Consider the following 17368-nt stretch of genomic DNA (forward strand, 5'->3'; position numbering starts at 1 on the left):
GCTGGCTTTGAAATAATTATACAAGTGTGGCTATTCATAATCACAGATACAAGTGAGTTGGCAGTATAAATTGAAATGTTGATAACCGTTATATATTTTAGCTCTTATTGTTTTCTGGTGTGCATGGTTTAATATGCATAGGAATAAAATACAATAAAAGTTAACTACTTCTTACTTCATACCCTGCCTAAATTCTATTCATTTTTCTAGTATTAACCAATGTTAAAACTAGCCCTCAGTCAAGTCTTACTTTATTCCAAGATTTTCTCCATGGTCATTTTTCAACATTTTCTCAACAATGTTAGCCTATTATAGAAATTAATTTTATTTGTAAAAAAAATCTGTTATCTGTCTGCCTGCCTGCCTGAGTATCATCACTACTCTTACCTAGTGTATCATCTACTTAGATATATAGATAGATTCTTTTTATCCTATTATATATAAGTATTTGGTTATTTTAAAAGTTGTATAAATATATGCTGACATATATATACACACACACACACACACATAATATATATCTCTCCAAACCTGAGATAATCCCAAAAATTATCCTCCAGTAAAAAGGATATTGCCTTATATTCAAGTCCTTGAAAAATTTCATACTAAATGCCATTTCTTAATATTTTGAATAGTAAACTATTGTTTGGGAGAAGGCATATTTTTCCCAGGTAATTTCAATTCATTCCCAATGCTAGGAATTTAAATGCTATGCTGGGTTGTTTTTCTGATGTCAACTTTAGCCTTTTATGACTTCAAATATTTTTATCAATATTCTTGATACCCTACATTAAAAATGTTATTACTTTCAAGTTATGCTTATTTGTTCTAATATTGATATATTTTGACATTTTAATATATGATCGCTCACATCAGGATACTGAAAATAATGGTGGTACCATCGTACATTTTGTTATTTTTCTCTGATAGTAATGTGATAAATCAAGTATTTTTTTAAACATTTTTTACTGATTTATAATCATTTTACAATGTTGTGTCAAATTCCAGTGTTCAGCACAATTTTTCAGTTATACATGAACATATATATATTCATTGTCACATTTTTTTCTCTGTGAGCTACCGTAAGATTTTGTGTGTATTTCCCTATGCTATACAGTATAATCTTGTTTATCTATTCTACAATTTTGAAATCCCAGTCTATCCCTTCCCACCCTCCACCCCCTTGGCAACCACAAGTTTGTATTCTATGTCTATGAGTCTATTTCTGTTTTGTATTTACGCTTTGTTTTTTTGTTTGTTTGTTTTTGTTTTTGTTTTTTAGATTCCACATATGAGTGATCTCATATGGTATTTGTCTTTCTCTTTCTGGCTTACTTCGCTTAGAATGACATTCTCCAGGAGCATCCATTGTTGCTGCAAATGGCGTTATGTTGTCGGTTTTTATGGCTGAGTAGTATTCCATTGTATAAATATACCACATCTTCTTTATCCAGTCACCTGTTGATGGACATTTAGGCTGTTTCCATGTTTTGGCTATTGTAAATAGTGCTGCTATGAACATTGGGGTGCAGGTGTCATCCTGAAGTAAGGATCCTTCTGGATATAAGCCCAGGAGTGGGATTCCTGGGTCATATGGTAAGTCTATTCCTAGTCTTCTGAGGAATCTCCACTGTTTTCCATAGTGGCTGCACCAAATGTCTTCCTTGGAGAATTGCTTGTTTAGATCTTCTGCCCATTTTTGGATTGGGTTGTTTATTTTTTTCTTACTGAGTCATATGAGCTGCTTATATATTCTGGAGATCAAGCCTTTGTCGGTTTCATTTGCAAAAATTTTCTCCCATTCCATAGGTTGTCTTTTTGTTTTACTTATGGTTTCCTTTGCTGTGCAGAAAGAAGCTTGTAAGTTTCATTAGGTCCCATTTGTTTATTCTTGCTTTTATTTCTTCCAGGAGAAAATCTTTGAGATGTATGTCAGATAATGTTTTGCCTATGTTTTCCTCTAGGAGGTTTATTGTATCTTGTCTTATGTTTATGTCTTTGATCCATTTTGAGTTGATTTTTGTATATGATGTAAGGGAGTGTTCTAGCTTCATTGTTTTACATGCTGCAGTCCAGTTTTCCCAACACCATTTGCTGAAGAGACTGTCTTTATTCCATTGTATATTCTTGCCTCCTTTGTTGAAGATTAGTTGACCAAAAATTTGTAGGTTCATTTCTGGGCTCTCTGTTCTGTTCCATTGGTCTATATGTCTGTTTTTGTACCAATACCATGCTGTCTTGATGACAGTAGCTCTATAGTATTGTCTGAAGTCTGGGAGAGTTATTCCTTCAGCCTTTTTCTTTCTCTTCAGTAATGCTTTGGCAATTCTAGGTCTTTGATGGTTCCATGTGAATTTTATTATGATTTGTTCTAGTTCTGTGAAATATGTCCTCGGTAATTTGATAGGGATTGCATTAAATCTGTAGTTTGCCTTGGGCAGTGTGACCATTTTAACAATATTGATTCTTCTAATCCAAGAGCATGGGATATCTTTCCATTTTTTAAAGTCTTCTTTAATTTCCTTCATCAGTGGTTTATAGTTTTCTGTGTATAATTCTTTCGCCTCCTTGGTTAGATTTATTCCCAGATATTTTATTACTTTGGGTGCTATTTTAAAGGGGATTGTTTCTTTACTTTCTTTTTCTGTTGATTCATCGTAGTGTAAAGAAATGCAACTGATTTTTGAACGTTAATCTTGTAACTTGCTTACCTTGCTGAATTCTTCAATCAGCTCTCGTAGTTTTTGTGTGGACCTTTTTGGGTGTTCTATATAGTAACATGTCGTCGGCATATAGTGACACTTTTACCTCTTCTTTTCCAATTTGGATCCCTTTTTAAATCAAGTATTTCATCAAGTGTTGATGTGGTTTCTGGTTTTAGACTAAATTCTTTATTATGTTTAGAAAATATACTGTTATTCCTAGTTAACTAACAAGTTTTGAGAATTATTTTCTGTTTGACATGAAAATACTTTAGGAAAGGTTAATTTGATGCTTTCGGTTTCAGCTTTTTATACATTTCTGGTACTAATGTAATGAGATAGGAGAAAGTAGTCTGTATAATTGTTATTTCTTGGAATTTTTTAAAGTTTTCTTTCTGGACTGGTATATGACCCTGTTAAAAATATTTCAAGGGCTTTAAAAATGGATATCTAAAATAAAAGCATGTACACATATATATACATATACTTACACACATCTGTATTGAATCCAAGTTTATTGACTGTGTGTATTTCACTTAGAAATTGAGTTTTGAGTCTAAAATTAAGCAGGACAGCATTTGAAGGCAGCCATCCCTGCTTTGTGTCTTATGGACCTGACTGATTGGGCTGCATATCTGTAACAGTGGTTATATTTACACATATGGAAGACAGCTGTTTATAAGCTGGAATCCCCAAGGTTTTGATGGTATTCAACGAAATGAGCATTTTGGGGATTATTTTCAATGTGTTTAAGAGTGTAATAAGGATGTTACATCATGTGCAAGAAAGCTCACAAGATAATTGTCTCGGTTACTTATTGCCCTCAAAACGAGGAGTTTTATGCTCTATAAGAAACAGTGATGTGTGTTTATCATGTGGGGTCAGCTCTGGGTTATCCAGGTGACTCTGCTGATCTTGTTTGAGCTCACTCACCTGCTGGGGGTTGACTGACCTAGGCTGGCCATGGCTTCTGGCAGACTAGCCAGGGCATGTTCTCATGGGGATGGCAGGAAAACAAGAGCAAGCAGACACTTGGAGGCTCCTTGAGGCCCAGATTCAGAACTAGCCCGCTGTCACTTCCACTCATTCTACAGGTCAAAACAAGGCACATGGGACGGAGAAACACTCCATCTTTGAAGGAGGAACTCTAAAGTCACTTGACAAAAGGTGTAGAAACATGAAGGGGTAAAGAATCCATGATGCAATTCATCTACCACAGTACATCCTCTGCAGGAGGAATTCAATCAGGTTGACCTGGCTTTCTCGTGACAATCAAAAGCACTGACTTTTGTTTACAAAAGCCTTTGATGATTGCAACAGGTAATAATAAATTGGTATTTAATATTTGGAGTTGTGTTAATAAAATATTTCAAAATATAGTCATGATGAAAAGACATGATAAAAGTTAAACTTCACTGTAGAGATTTGATGTGCAATTGATACATTTGATGCTAATGAATATGTACAGGCTACAGAGTACTAATATAATGATGCTGTGGTTCTTTGTATTCGAAAGTTCCTGTTTGTAGTCTTATTTCCTGTAACTGTGGCCTAATTTCCCTCCAGCTTTAGTGGAACCTAGTTAGTTCAGTTTTCAGGGCAAAAAGATGCCTCTTCAAGCTGTTTTATCTTTTTATTTTTTAATTTTTTTAATATTTAAATTTTTCTAATTAAAGTATAATCAGTTAAAATGTGTCAATTTCTGGTGTACAGCATAATATTTCAGTCAAGCATATATATATATATATATATACATATATTCATTTTCATATTCTTTTTCATTAAAGATTATTACAAGGTATTCAATATAGTTCCTTGTGTTATACAGAAGAAATTTGTTTTTTTATCTATTTATATATATGGTGGTTATCATTATCTTTTTATTTTTATTATTCTGGACCAGGGGAGGATGGGGAAGACACTCAGTACTTCAGGATCTTGAAGACCATGTTTTTTCACTTAGAGAACAAAAAAAGGTAAAGTTTGATTCTTTTTTTATTTTGATACCTAAATTTGTGATAAAGATGGCTATTCATAGGCTATTTTGGCTTTAGAAGCTGTGAATTTTTTATTATGTAAGTTTTCAACACTACTGAGTTCTTGCAAGCTTTCTATAGAATCACAGCATTGCAGAGCTAGAATGATTTTTATAGTTCCTCTAGAAAAATTCATTACCCATTACAAGAATCCTTTATAGAACATCACTGTTAGATGATGATCTGACCTTGTCTTGAACATTTCCAGTGATGGGGAGCTCACTTTGATATAAAGCAGACTGTTTCATAAGTATTGACCAGTGCACATTATAGCAATCTATTTTTCTTTCCATTAATACTCCTTGCTTGATCCTAATATTACCCTCTAATCTAATCTGTTCTCTTTTCCAACATGACAGATGGTCAGAGTTTTGAAACTCATTGTCATGTATCCATTCGATCTTCCCTTTCCCAGGTTAATTATTATATGTTTGCTGTATCATTTCTCATGTGCTGTGGTTTCCAGACCGTGCTGTTCTGACAATGATATGCACACCTGTTTATTCATGTCCTCTTACAGAAAACTATCCAGCTTTGAACCCCATGCTCCCAGACACAACCTAAAGAACACGAAATCTTATAATACTAGGACCTCCTCTGGAGTCCTAATGGTTAGAGATGGGAGTGATTATAGAAAATGATTAGTGACCCAACGTTTCAGAGGAAGAGACTTAGATCCAGAGAAATTATATGACTTGCCAGTGGGTCTAATTAAATGGCAGGATCCAAATGAAAATCAGATGACTGGAAATGCAAAGTTAGGCCTAGAAATCCCAATGGTAAGGGCCAGGACTGGCCAAGGTCATTAAAGAGACTCTAACTTATCTTGGTTTCCTCGACTGTGTCAGGTGCTGCTCTAGATATTTTTAGCTGTCATCACATTAAATTATCAAAACAATCCTTGAAAGTGAGTACTAACAAACCTATTTTATTAGGTGAAGAAATTAAGGTTTTCTGCCTGTGTTTCTTGCTAGTTAGAGGAATAGCTGAGGTTCAAGAGAAGTTTCTTCCAATTATAAAGTGCATGGTATTAGGTGGTTTTAGTGTCCAACAATGGATCCATAATACAGATGACAGAAAAGTTAAATCTGTTGATTCCTGGTGTAAGGATAGACTTATAGATCAGTGCAGCAGAATAGCAGATGAAGAAATGAACTCTTAGACTTAAAATCAGCTGATTTTCAACAAACATTTCAGGGTCATTCATTAGGGGGAAAATAGTCTTTTTTTTTTAACAAACAATGTCAGAACAATTAGATATTCGTATAAAAATAAATCTCCAAATTACTTTACAATATATTACAAAATACATATTTTAAATATATATAAATAATATTACAGTGCACAGTATAATAAAAATTAACCAGAAATAGATAATTAGTATAAAAATAAAAGCCAAAAGTACAATAATTTTAAAAGATAGCATAGTAACATTCTCCTCCCTTGTGGGAGGAAAATATTTCTTAGTTATGACATAAAAAACATAAATCACAAAAGAAAAAAATCAATAAATTATATTTCACTAAAACCCCAGAGTGCTTTTCAAAAGACTCTGTTAAGAAGGCAAGTAACAAACTGGGAAAAATATTCACAATACACATACAAGAAAGAGTTTTATTTAGAACACACAAAGAACTCTTGTATCTTAGTAGTAAGTTTTCAAACGTCTGATCAAAATGAGGAAGATTTGAACAAACTCTTCACAAAAGATGTACAGATGGTCAATAAGCACACGAACAAATACTAAATATCATTAGTAATCAGGGAAATAAAATGAGACCCCACTCCTTGCCATTAGGATGTCTAACCTTAAAAAGACTTACAATATCAAATGTTGGTGGGGGTTGAGCATCTGAAACTTCCATACATTGTTCTTGGGGAAATAGCTTGGTATAACTACTTTGGAACAGTTTGGCAGTCTTTTAAAATAAAGTTAAGTATTTACTTAATGCTATAAAGAAAATCCATTCCAAGACATTTCCTTAAGAAAAACTAAAGCATATGTTCACAGAAGGACTTCTACACAAGTGTAATTAGAAGCCTTATTTATAATAACCAAAGGCTGGAAACAACCCAAATGTCCATCATTAGTTGATATGATAAAGTGTTGTGTGTCTTTAAACTCAATACTGAACAGTGAAAGGGAACAAACTGTGGACATATGCATCATCATGTGTAAATCTCAAAAATGTTACGTTGAGGGAAGAAGATAAACACAAAAGACTACATACTGTATGATTAAATGACATGAAATTTTCAAAGAGGCTAAAATGACAGGTAGTGACAGAATGCCGACCAGTGGTTGCTGGGGGTGAGGATGGAGCAAATTGACTGCAGATATTCTATCTCTCAATTGTAATGGGTGTTATATATATTAGGATGCCATTTGCCAAAACTCACTGAAATCCACACTTAAATGATGTATATTTTATAGTATGGCAATTATACTTCAATCAAGTTGATTTTTAAAAAATCTATGGGGTTTCCTTAATTGTAAAAATAATGCAACTCCCTATACAAAGTGTGAGAAACAAAAAAGGACCAATCCAAAACAAAACTATTACTCTACATCCAGAGAAAACAATATCAAATTACAATATGTTTTCTTCCTTTCTTTTTTCTGCATATGTGGATTAAAATACATGTATATTAAAGTTATATTGCATTATTGGATATTTGATGGTATATAATATTTTGTTGGAGTAAATAATGCCAGAATGAACTTTTCATATAAATTCTTTGACTAAGTTTCTAATAATTTCCAGAGGCATAGTCCTGATCAAAGGGTATAAAAATGTTTAGTGTTCTTGCTATACATTGTGAAATTCCTTTCTGGAATGGCTATATATTTTTACTAGTAGGCATGTGTGAGGTGTGACTTTGACCTTTGCCATATTCTAACCACCATTGCTAACACTGAATACCTCTTTGCTAATTTGAACAAAGGTTATTTTCATAACTTATTAAATTAAATATTATCTTAAAATACATCTGTAGTTACTTGTGCTTCTGTAAATTCTATTCAGGTCCCTGTCCTTTTTTTCTATTAGGGTCTTAATTTCTTTAATAGATACATATGAGCTCTTTATCTCTTAAGAACATCACCTTTTGTAAATCGTATTTGTTGTAAATATTTTTCTCAAAAATTTTTTTCTGATATTTTGGATGTTAAGACACTTAAATTTTGTGTAGTCACATTTTTCGATCTTCCTATTTGAATTCTGCTTTTCAAGGTGTCAGCAACCAAACTTTAGAGGAATCAGAGATATTCTTATATAAAGCACAAGGCAGTCGAATAATTCCAAATGTGAAGACATTAAAAAAAAAACCAAAAAACTGGGCTCTAGGAGGAAGGAAAACTTTCAGAAACTTTGACCTGCCTGAGGCAGGTGAAATATTTCAGCCACCTTCTTAATGAGACATTAATGGTAGTTTTAAGAAAGTGAAATATGGAAAAGAAAAAGCATTAGATGGTGTTTTGGCATACACCACTCCTTACAGACAAGACATAGAGCTAAGGAGGTGGAAGGTTATGGTTGGCTAATACCTGTTTAAGATCGAATGCTTGAAAGCTCACCTGAGTGGGCCCTAGGGAGCTATTGCCAGGTAGTGAGAGAAATATTTGGACATTGCTAACATGACTCTTCCCAAGACACTGACAGAAGAATAACAATGAATCTGAATTTCAGAAATTATTAGGAAAACCATGACATCAGTTTTGAGTAAGCAGGCCATGATGTGTTGTTCAAGAGTGAGATGATAGGAAGGTGCCTTGTGCATCAGAGGGAATGTGACCACAGAGGTCTCTCTAATCTGTCTGTGAGCACCGCCTGCTGGCCATAATGGGACAGCTGGACACTGGAAAAGTTCTATATGGAAGCATTCATCCACAAACAAAATATCATAGTCTTTGAAGTTGTTGGGCTTTCTGGAAACTTTAGTGATGACTGACTACGGAAAGAGATTTTTGCTTTCAAAGTTTCTTGGAATGTGAGGTTTTAAAAGAATCATTTTTCTAAGTGGAGCATGTGTAGAGAAAAGTTATTTTCATGGACTGTTTGCAGGAGCATAGATGGTTGAATCTTTAGGAAGTGCATTTTAGTAATGTATGTCAAAAATTAAAGTGAACTCCCAAATTCTATTTTTGGGAATTTATCCTAAATAAGTAATCAGAATATTTAATGAAGCTATATTGCAAGGATCTTCTTCAGAGCATTATTGTAGAAGTAAAAGAAGATGAGGGAAGAAACCAAACTAAACTCCATCATGTAGAGATCATTGTATCATCTAATGGGATACTATGACTATGCAGCCATTAAAAGGATGTATGTATTTTGATATGTTACCTAGGATTTTAATGCAGGTCATTAACAGCACCTAACGTACTGTGGACTTGGAGTCAGACTCCCTCATTTCACTTTCTGAAATGGCTTTGGGAAAGCTGACTCTTTTGTCCTCAAAATTCTTCATCTCTAAATTAAGAATAATGACAGTACTACTTTTTAGGTGGCTTTTAAAATTAGAAAGGAATTCAAATAAAGTTCTGAAGCACACTGCACCTAAAATAAAGTCTATTATTCTGCTTGTACTTTTGTATTCGTATATATGTTTGCATTTGTATTTCTAGCTATGAACAGCTAGAAGTCCAGAAGGACACAAACATAATGGTAACGTTTATTTCATAATGTTGGAATCAAAGGTATTTTTTCATGTTTGCTTATACCAATTATACCTTTTGATTTTTGCTTTGAATTTGAATTACACATAAAACTTGAAATTAAAAAAAATCAGAATATTTCTATACCAAAAAAGAAAAGTAACCTTACACTGCAGGAACAGTAGGATATTATTAACAGCATACTTTTTTACTTGAAAATGATCCAATTTGATATTTCGTATTATATTTAGAACATCATAATCACAGTCAATGGCCTCAGTACTTACTGAAAATCTTATTTTTCTAGTATGAAATGTCTATGAAAGTTGGGAAAACAAATTGAATTTTCCGAAGGAATATTTTCCTTGTAATCTTTATGCATTAAGCAAGAGTAGGCTATGCACTGATGTGCATGTGATTATTAATAATGATGAAATCAGACTGAATGCTGCATAATGTTACTCTTCTGTCTTATGTCGTCTATGGAGAGGAATAGATGAAGAGAAGGAAAGAGGTCACGTGTGGTCATTTTGGAGGTGCCGCTTAAATTACTTGATTTTTATTCTCAAAGAAATCTCGTTTGAAGTTTGATGTCAGTGTATTAAAACAAAAAATCATCTTAATGTGAAATTCCCAAAGTTTCATTTGTGTCTCTCTAAAGGGAACTAGTTCACAATACTCATTTAGCAAATCTTAGTGTCTGCACATTGCTTCTCACTCAAACTTGGAAGCGAGGGGCCATTTCTTTTGAGATGACCCCATCTAAAAACTCTGTTTTTACAATCAGAAGAACAATCCATTCATATAAATATTGACCACCTTATGTTATGGGTAAGTGTCACAATTGGGCTTATATGATTACTAAAGTTCATGGGAGAACATGAACTTGTCCATCTGACTTTGTGAAATAATTCATTTTGTTTCTGATCCAGTAAATTACCCTGACTCTCCACGTTAGGTGGTAAGATGATTATATCACAGTTACCTAATATTCTCCTCCAAGTTCCCTGGAAATGATTATTGGAAACCTGCATAGCCACTGGGAACTATAGAAGGGCACTATGGATTTTGCATAACATCTGAAGAATTTATGGGAGAAGTGGTGAGATGGACCCAGATTGATAAAAGTGACCCACACCATTTCTCCTGTAAAAGAGCAGTGTTTCTGGGCATGAGTGTTCCTGACAAACACTGGCAAACCTCCCAAAACTCAGAGAAGCAAGAGTTGGAATCAAGCACAACCTATTTGGCAGGATTTGGACCCCACCAATTACACTCTGTTATAAGATGTCAAGTGGACATCAACGCACATGTCAACTCCAATTGATTTATTCTGACTGCCCCTTTGTGCCAAGAAGAATTTAGTACTGTGACTGGGATGAGCAGTAGGGTTGCCAGATAAAATACATGAAACACAAATAAATTTGAATTTTAGATAAACAATGCATACTTTTTTAGTATAAGTTGGTCCCAAATTTGCACAGGACATACTAAAACTACAAAATTATGTGTTGTTTATTCAAATTTAACTGGGCATCTTGTATTTTTAGTCACCATATCTGGCAACCAGGTGTAGCAGCAAAAAATAAAATACACTGACCATTGGGTTTGTCTGTCATGATTACTGAAGTGGAACTAAGAACTCCTAAGGAGATGTGGGGTTTTCTACTGTGTGGCATCCGCAGTCATATGGAGAAACGACATGGACAAAATTGACTGCTGGGACTACTTGTGGTGCTGACATTTTCCCCACCACCCAGTACTCAGGACAACTCAACCGACAGTGCAAATTTATCCCAAGAAAAATACTTATTCTCCCTATTTACCTGGACCTGAAGAATCAGTAATAAGGACACAACATCTCTCTCACAAGCCCATCTTCACTTTGACTTGACTCTAAGTCATATGGGCAGCAATAGCATGCTTCTGAAAGGTTTAGTAAGTCATAAATCCTGGAAAAAATAAAACATTTATTTTAGGTTAAACCATATAAAATCACCAGGTTTTTAAATTTAAAAATGGCTGGGATCCTAGCAATTTTATATGCGTCAACCTAATATAAGAATAGTTCTGAAGAATTAATGCAAACACTTTGCTCTGTAACAGACTTGCCACAGGAGACAGTAGGAAAAAAAAAGTTCAACGATTCCGACTGTGTTATCAATGTGCTTTAAGAGACTTTGCATATGTGAGTCCAAAATAAGCAGTCATGAAGTTCTAAAATCAGAGTGGTATACATAGAGATGAAAAACACAGTGTTTAATAAAAACCATGACGTTTACAATGAATAGTAGCTTGCATTCTGAAAAAGTAAAATTTGTGAACTAGAAGAGAAACTCAAGAATTTTTCCTGAAATTAAGGCAGAAAGTATGGAGATAAAAAGGAGAGGAGAAAAACAAAAAGTGAGCAGTGCAGAACGTAATTAGGAGTTCACATTGATGTAGAATGGAATTTCAGAGGGAGAGAGTGCTGTTGATGAACCCAAAGCAGTGATCAAAGAAGAGAGAAGGAAATGTTCCTGAGCACTGGAGCCTGTAGATGAGAAGGGCTCACATGTACTGACGAAAAAGAGTGAAGACCCCTACTGGTATTTTACGCAAAAAGATGATGAAAAATGCACTTGGGTCTCTGTCAGTTAGTCTAGCTAACTGAGCGAGAAATCAAAACAGGGAACTGGAAAGTGTGTGGGAAACAAGGAATAGCAATGTCCGTTTGTGAGCATTGAAACTAATATTATAGATAAATCTAACTTCCATAGATACACACACATACAACATAATAAAAATGTCAGAAGTTCTTTATAGGTAATCTATATAATGTTAAAACACTAATAATAACTAATTGAATAGTAGTTACATAAAAATAACTTGGTTCTAAGATTCCAGATTATATCAAGGATAGGAGGAGGTAACTAACACTCATATTTTTCATCTTACACAGTAGGAATTGAAAGATTTTTTTCCTTTTTGACTTTGCAGAGTAGAGAAAAATAAATTTAAAGATAAAGTGTGATCACTAATAAAACATAAACAAGCTATATCTAAAAATAAAGTATAAGAAAAAGAGACAGAAACAGTCCACTTGGTAAAAGACTAAAAGAGAAAGAAATAACAAGGGGGAAATATGTTAGAAGGATAAATTGTTTTAACTGCCATATTAAGTCTCTCAGAGAAAAAAAAATTCCGAAAGCCAATTATGTGGAACTTTGCAGCCATGGATTTAAAGTAATAGGACATGGTTAAGTCAAAAATAAAAGTAATGGATGATAATTTTCAGGTAAACACAATCAAAAGAAATTATGTACCTATAGATACACGTATTAGGAAAGATACAAGCCAGGTATTGATAGTGTTATCTCAAGGTGTAGATGAATGTGAGCTTTTCTTTTTCAGTATTTTCTTCTTTATACTTACTGATAATTGCTGATTTTTTTCCCACAGTGACATGTTTTATCATCCAAAACAATTATGATTGCTTTTAGTTAAAAAATTGATGAGCTTAAAGAATAAGAAGGAACTGGGCACAACACTGGTACATGTATGGGGTGTTACTATCTTTAATATAGAAGTAAGTTTTCAAATCAGTCAGAAAAAGATGGATGGTTCCTTAAAAATTTGGGCAAATGAGTAGTTTATAGAAGAAATGGAAATATTCAGTGATGTGTGTTATGATTCTGATTTTTAAACACATGCATATGCATTGCTAAAAGCCTTGAAAGGAATATTTTAACATGTTCACAATGGTTCTTTTCAATATCCTCTTTGTATCTGTGTTCTCTGGAATGAGCATATATTATCCATGCAATCATAAAATAATGTGAAAGAAAATAACCTCTCAAAGGAAAAGAAAAAAATAAGAACAATGTGTCCTAAAATTGAAAGTAAGTTTGCAGAATTTGAACACACTTGCTCAAAGCTAAAGGAAAGATTATGTCTGGGATGGCTCCCATCCTCTTAGAATGTTCGTCTGCCTTTCCCATCTCAGCCAAAGCCTCCTGGAGCCTGGCTCTTCTACCAGTTGTACAATTAGCAGAGAAGTGAGATGAGAGGCCACATGTGCTCTCAAACTGAAGCAGAACATACCAGACCATATTATTTGGAAGCATCTCTAGGAAAGCACACTCTTGGTTTCTGGTGGCTAGTATAACTTTTCCTGAGAGGTAGTATTCTTGGAGCTTTAAAACGGCCATGCATTTTGCATCTCTCTTTATTTTATTTTAAAATTTTTGTAAGTGAAACTGTATTTATTTAGAGATAACATTGTCATCTGCATCTCTCTTTAGATGACAGCCCCTAAGCCTGACTAAAGCTCCCCCTAGGTGTCCACACACCTAGGAAAATGCAGTAGCAACTGAAAGGAAAATTGTTTCCGTCAAACAGCTGCACTTGGACTATTTCTTAGGTGTGGAAGACCCTGTATGACCCTTCTCCGTGTTACATGCCTTTCTACATGGGAAGTGGCATTCTCTATATCCAAACCCACTGCCAGGATTTCCAAGTTCAGAACAAGACATTTTTCTGTTTTTATAAATAGCTAATTGAGAGCCTCAAATCTAGAGCTGTATATCTGTCTCTCCCCAAAAGATTTACCAGCACAGATGGCAAATAAGCCAAAGATAGATGTATCTTCGTCCCAAAGAAAGAAATGTGATTTCTCGAGCTACTTCCACTTCTGTAGTCGACATTACTAGAACCAGCTCTGCATCCCCCATAAGCTCCTACAGATCCTTCAGGTGAAGGAGGGATGTAAGCAAAAATCATGCACAGATTCTTTAAAATGTACGTGCTTTTTCTATTTCTGTGTAAAATCTTAATATATAGCAAGGATACTTATTTATGATCAAATTCTGACTCTCTTCCCTAGTCAGTTTCTCAGCTTGAGTTGGGAAGTCCGGAAGGACCCCATCCCCCCACTGGAACAGGAGACCAGTTGTAAGCAACTGGAAGGGACCCAAGTGTTGGACAAGATTCCAGGGTTCAGAGAAGGCCTGTGAACATTTCTACAAAACACACAGTTGAGCAAAAACAGAAACAAGAGTAACTTAACATTTTATAATTCATAGCATTTCACAAGTGTCTTCCTTAGGCTTCACCAGTTCTTGTGAAGAATGCCGAACTGGGAGTCTTCATTCCCAATTCACAGATAGGGAAATTTACTCGGAGAGGTTAAGTGACTTGCCCAAAGTCACACAGTAAGTGTTGGAAGTTCAACTTCTTTCTGTTACATAAGAATCCTCATTCTCTTGCTAATTTTTGGTGTTTCTCCAGCTGGATGGTACTGAAATTACTCACTAGGACTTCATCCCTTTAGCTGGAGCCTGTGCTGCTTAAATTCCTCTACAGATGCCTGTATGCTTGCAGATGGGCGTGAGATCGAGTAACAGAAGGATGACATGCTTTGGGGCTTTAGCTCAGGTAGCCTATCGTAATTTTAAGATTTCTTTACAGTCTTGTGTTCTGTCTTTACAAGTCTTGGGTTCTTTGCAATCTCAATTTATAAAGCCATGCTTGTTTTAATATACAAATTAATATTTACATTCAGGAAGATGTACCATATTTTTTCTGGAGACTTTGCATGCTCTGGCAGACCAAATGTACTCCTAGGATTAAAGGTACTCTGACAAGAGAAGCTCAGCCATTGTTTCTTGTTAAAATGCAGTTATCTGAATGATAAAAGGAGGTGATAGTATGTTAAATTCAGTAGTTATTTCCAAGACAGACTTTGATGGGTTAGATCCTGTAAGTGGTACAGACACAGTTCTCCCTGGAGGATAGAAGAGAAGGTGGGAGGCGGGAATTGGGGGATGCTAGGAAACATATTGGGTAAATGGGCTTATGATTTTGTCTAAAGCCAACCCTGGGTATATGTCTCTAGGAAGCATGACTCAAGAGAAAAGTATTTAAACACCTTGATTAATGTAAAAATAACTTTACCAACAAGTTAAAGAAAAATGAAAAAAATAAAATCATATCCTCAAGCATTTAAAAGAAATTCTAATTCAGGATACACAGAAACTGTGTTCTGCATTATCTGTAGTAACAGATATAAGAGACAGGCATATATTACTTCATAATTTATACAGTAAATATTCTCTTGACTGAGACTAGTCATTGGTAACATCTGAAATAATCATGACAGCAGAAACAAATAAAAATCAGACTGTTGAGATGTCTACCGTATAAAGTCTATTTTAAAAAATTACAGTCTCAGTATCACTTATAAGCCAACAGGAAACTTAATTGCAGTTAATCTTGGTGTTTTGTTTTTCTTGTTAATATTAGAACAACACAACGTTATTTCGTAAGTACATACGGATTTTCATATTGGGTTTTAAAAGTACTAAAAATATCCTTTGAAAGGTGAACATAATTTTTTTTTCCAACAACAGTGATCTGTGGCAAAAATAATGCTACAATTATTGTAACAAAACACTGCCCCTTTTGCTTTGCATAGATCACCTCTGCTCTCTGATACCTCCCGTTGACTTGGAAGTCCCCAGAGCAGCAGTAGCCCCTCAAATGTAAGCCTATCTGGAGACCTATCCTAAGATTTGTCTGGTTAGTGAAGAGTGAGCCAGGACACAGATGTTCCTGGATACCAGCTGGCACCCTCTAGTTCCCTCATTTCTTGCTGTCTTGCTGTCAGTGACAAAAATGGCACCCATGCCAGAGATGCCAATTCAAGCTCCTGCTGGGGTGTCAGTGCCTGCCCAAGGTGTCCATCCTGGATCCTGACACTGCCTCTTCCTAAGAATGTTGATGCCTGACAGCAGAGGCCACTGACAGCCACCAGCCAGCCCCCACTGTCTCTCTTTCTGCTGCCACCACCAGTTCCAATACTACTGATTTGTTTCTCCTTCAGGTTTTAGGGAAATTTTGCCACGGTAGTTCTTTTGGGTTTTATTGCTCTTTTCTTTTCAGTCTTTTGCTCTAAGGGAACAGAGATGGAAGATAATCTTCCACTTGGACTCAGAATTCTCTCTTCATTATCCATGAGTCAAAGTTGTCTGCCCGAAATTTAAGGGTAGGATGTTCCCTTCTGAGTTTTTCACCAGAGTCTGAACCCCAGTACTCCTGCTACATAGCAAGGAGGAAGGAAAACTAGTACTAGCTGGAGAAGGTATCGGTGCTTATTCAAGAACAAGGAGCATCCTCTACTTCCCCTTCCTAATACCCATCACACCTTGTAGTAATTTCTTGCTCGATGTCTGTTTTACTGTTGGATTGTAAGTACTGTTACATGAACAAAATAGTAGTAATAATAGCAATAACAACAATAATAGTAACAGAGGTAACTAGCTTTTATGTAGCATGTGCTGTATTGGGGGCACTGTTACGCCTGCTTCACATTAACTCATTTAGCCTTTGTAATAACCCTATGAAGTGGACACAGTCATTATTCTCATTTTGCAAATGAGGAAACTGAGTCACAGAGAGATTCAATTTGGAAGTTCTAGAGCCAGATTCTCAGTTTCATCAAATGAAAGTCAGTTGTTCAGCTGAAACCCTAAGCTTCCTAGGGCAAAGCCGTATTATTTCTTAGTTTCTTATCATTCCAAAGAACAACATAGTAAAAATGTCTACACATTGAGATCAATTAATTTAAAAATTGCTGTATTTCAAACCCTAGTTGTTTGTAACTTTTCATTCATTATTGCTTGACTGAATTATTTATGCATATTTAATTTATATATATTACATATATACGTGCACACATATATATGTGTATATATAAATTTCTAAATCTTCCTATGGGTAGATACAATCCAAGTCCACTGTAAATGACCTCATGCTGTTAACATCTCCCTGTTATGGTCACAGTGGCAATTATTGCAGAGATTATGCAATGCGCTTATAGCAAATGTTCTCTATTTACACTACAGAATCACTTTCACATTTTCCAAAATCAGTTCAGTATTCATTTGTCAAGAGCCCCCTGGGCTGAAGGAACTATTGTCAGGCACCTCCTTGTG

At 35.0% G+C, this 17368-nt stretch overlaps 1 long non-coding RNA gene across 1 annotated transcript in view; it reads left to right on the forward strand.

Annotated features, from left to right (window-relative positions):
- The window catches only part of LOC140687802 (uncharacterized), a 264392-nt gene that overhangs the window by 15621 nt on the left and 231403 nt on the right, over positions 1 to 17368 (forward strand). Inside the window, exon 2 of the long non-coding RNA XR_012062370.1 lies at positions 4606 to 4678. This is a non-coding gene — a long non-coding RNA (uncharacterized lncRNA). The remainder of the gene's footprint in view (positions 1 to 4605; positions 4679 to 17368) is intronic.

The sequence above is a fragment of the Vicugna pacos genome, chromosome 20, assembly GCF_048564905.1.
Source record: "Vicugna pacos chromosome 20, VicPac4, whole genome shotgun sequence".
NCBI classification, from domain to species: domain Eukaryota; kingdom Metazoa; phylum Chordata; class Mammalia; order Artiodactyla; family Camelidae; genus Vicugna; species Vicugna pacos.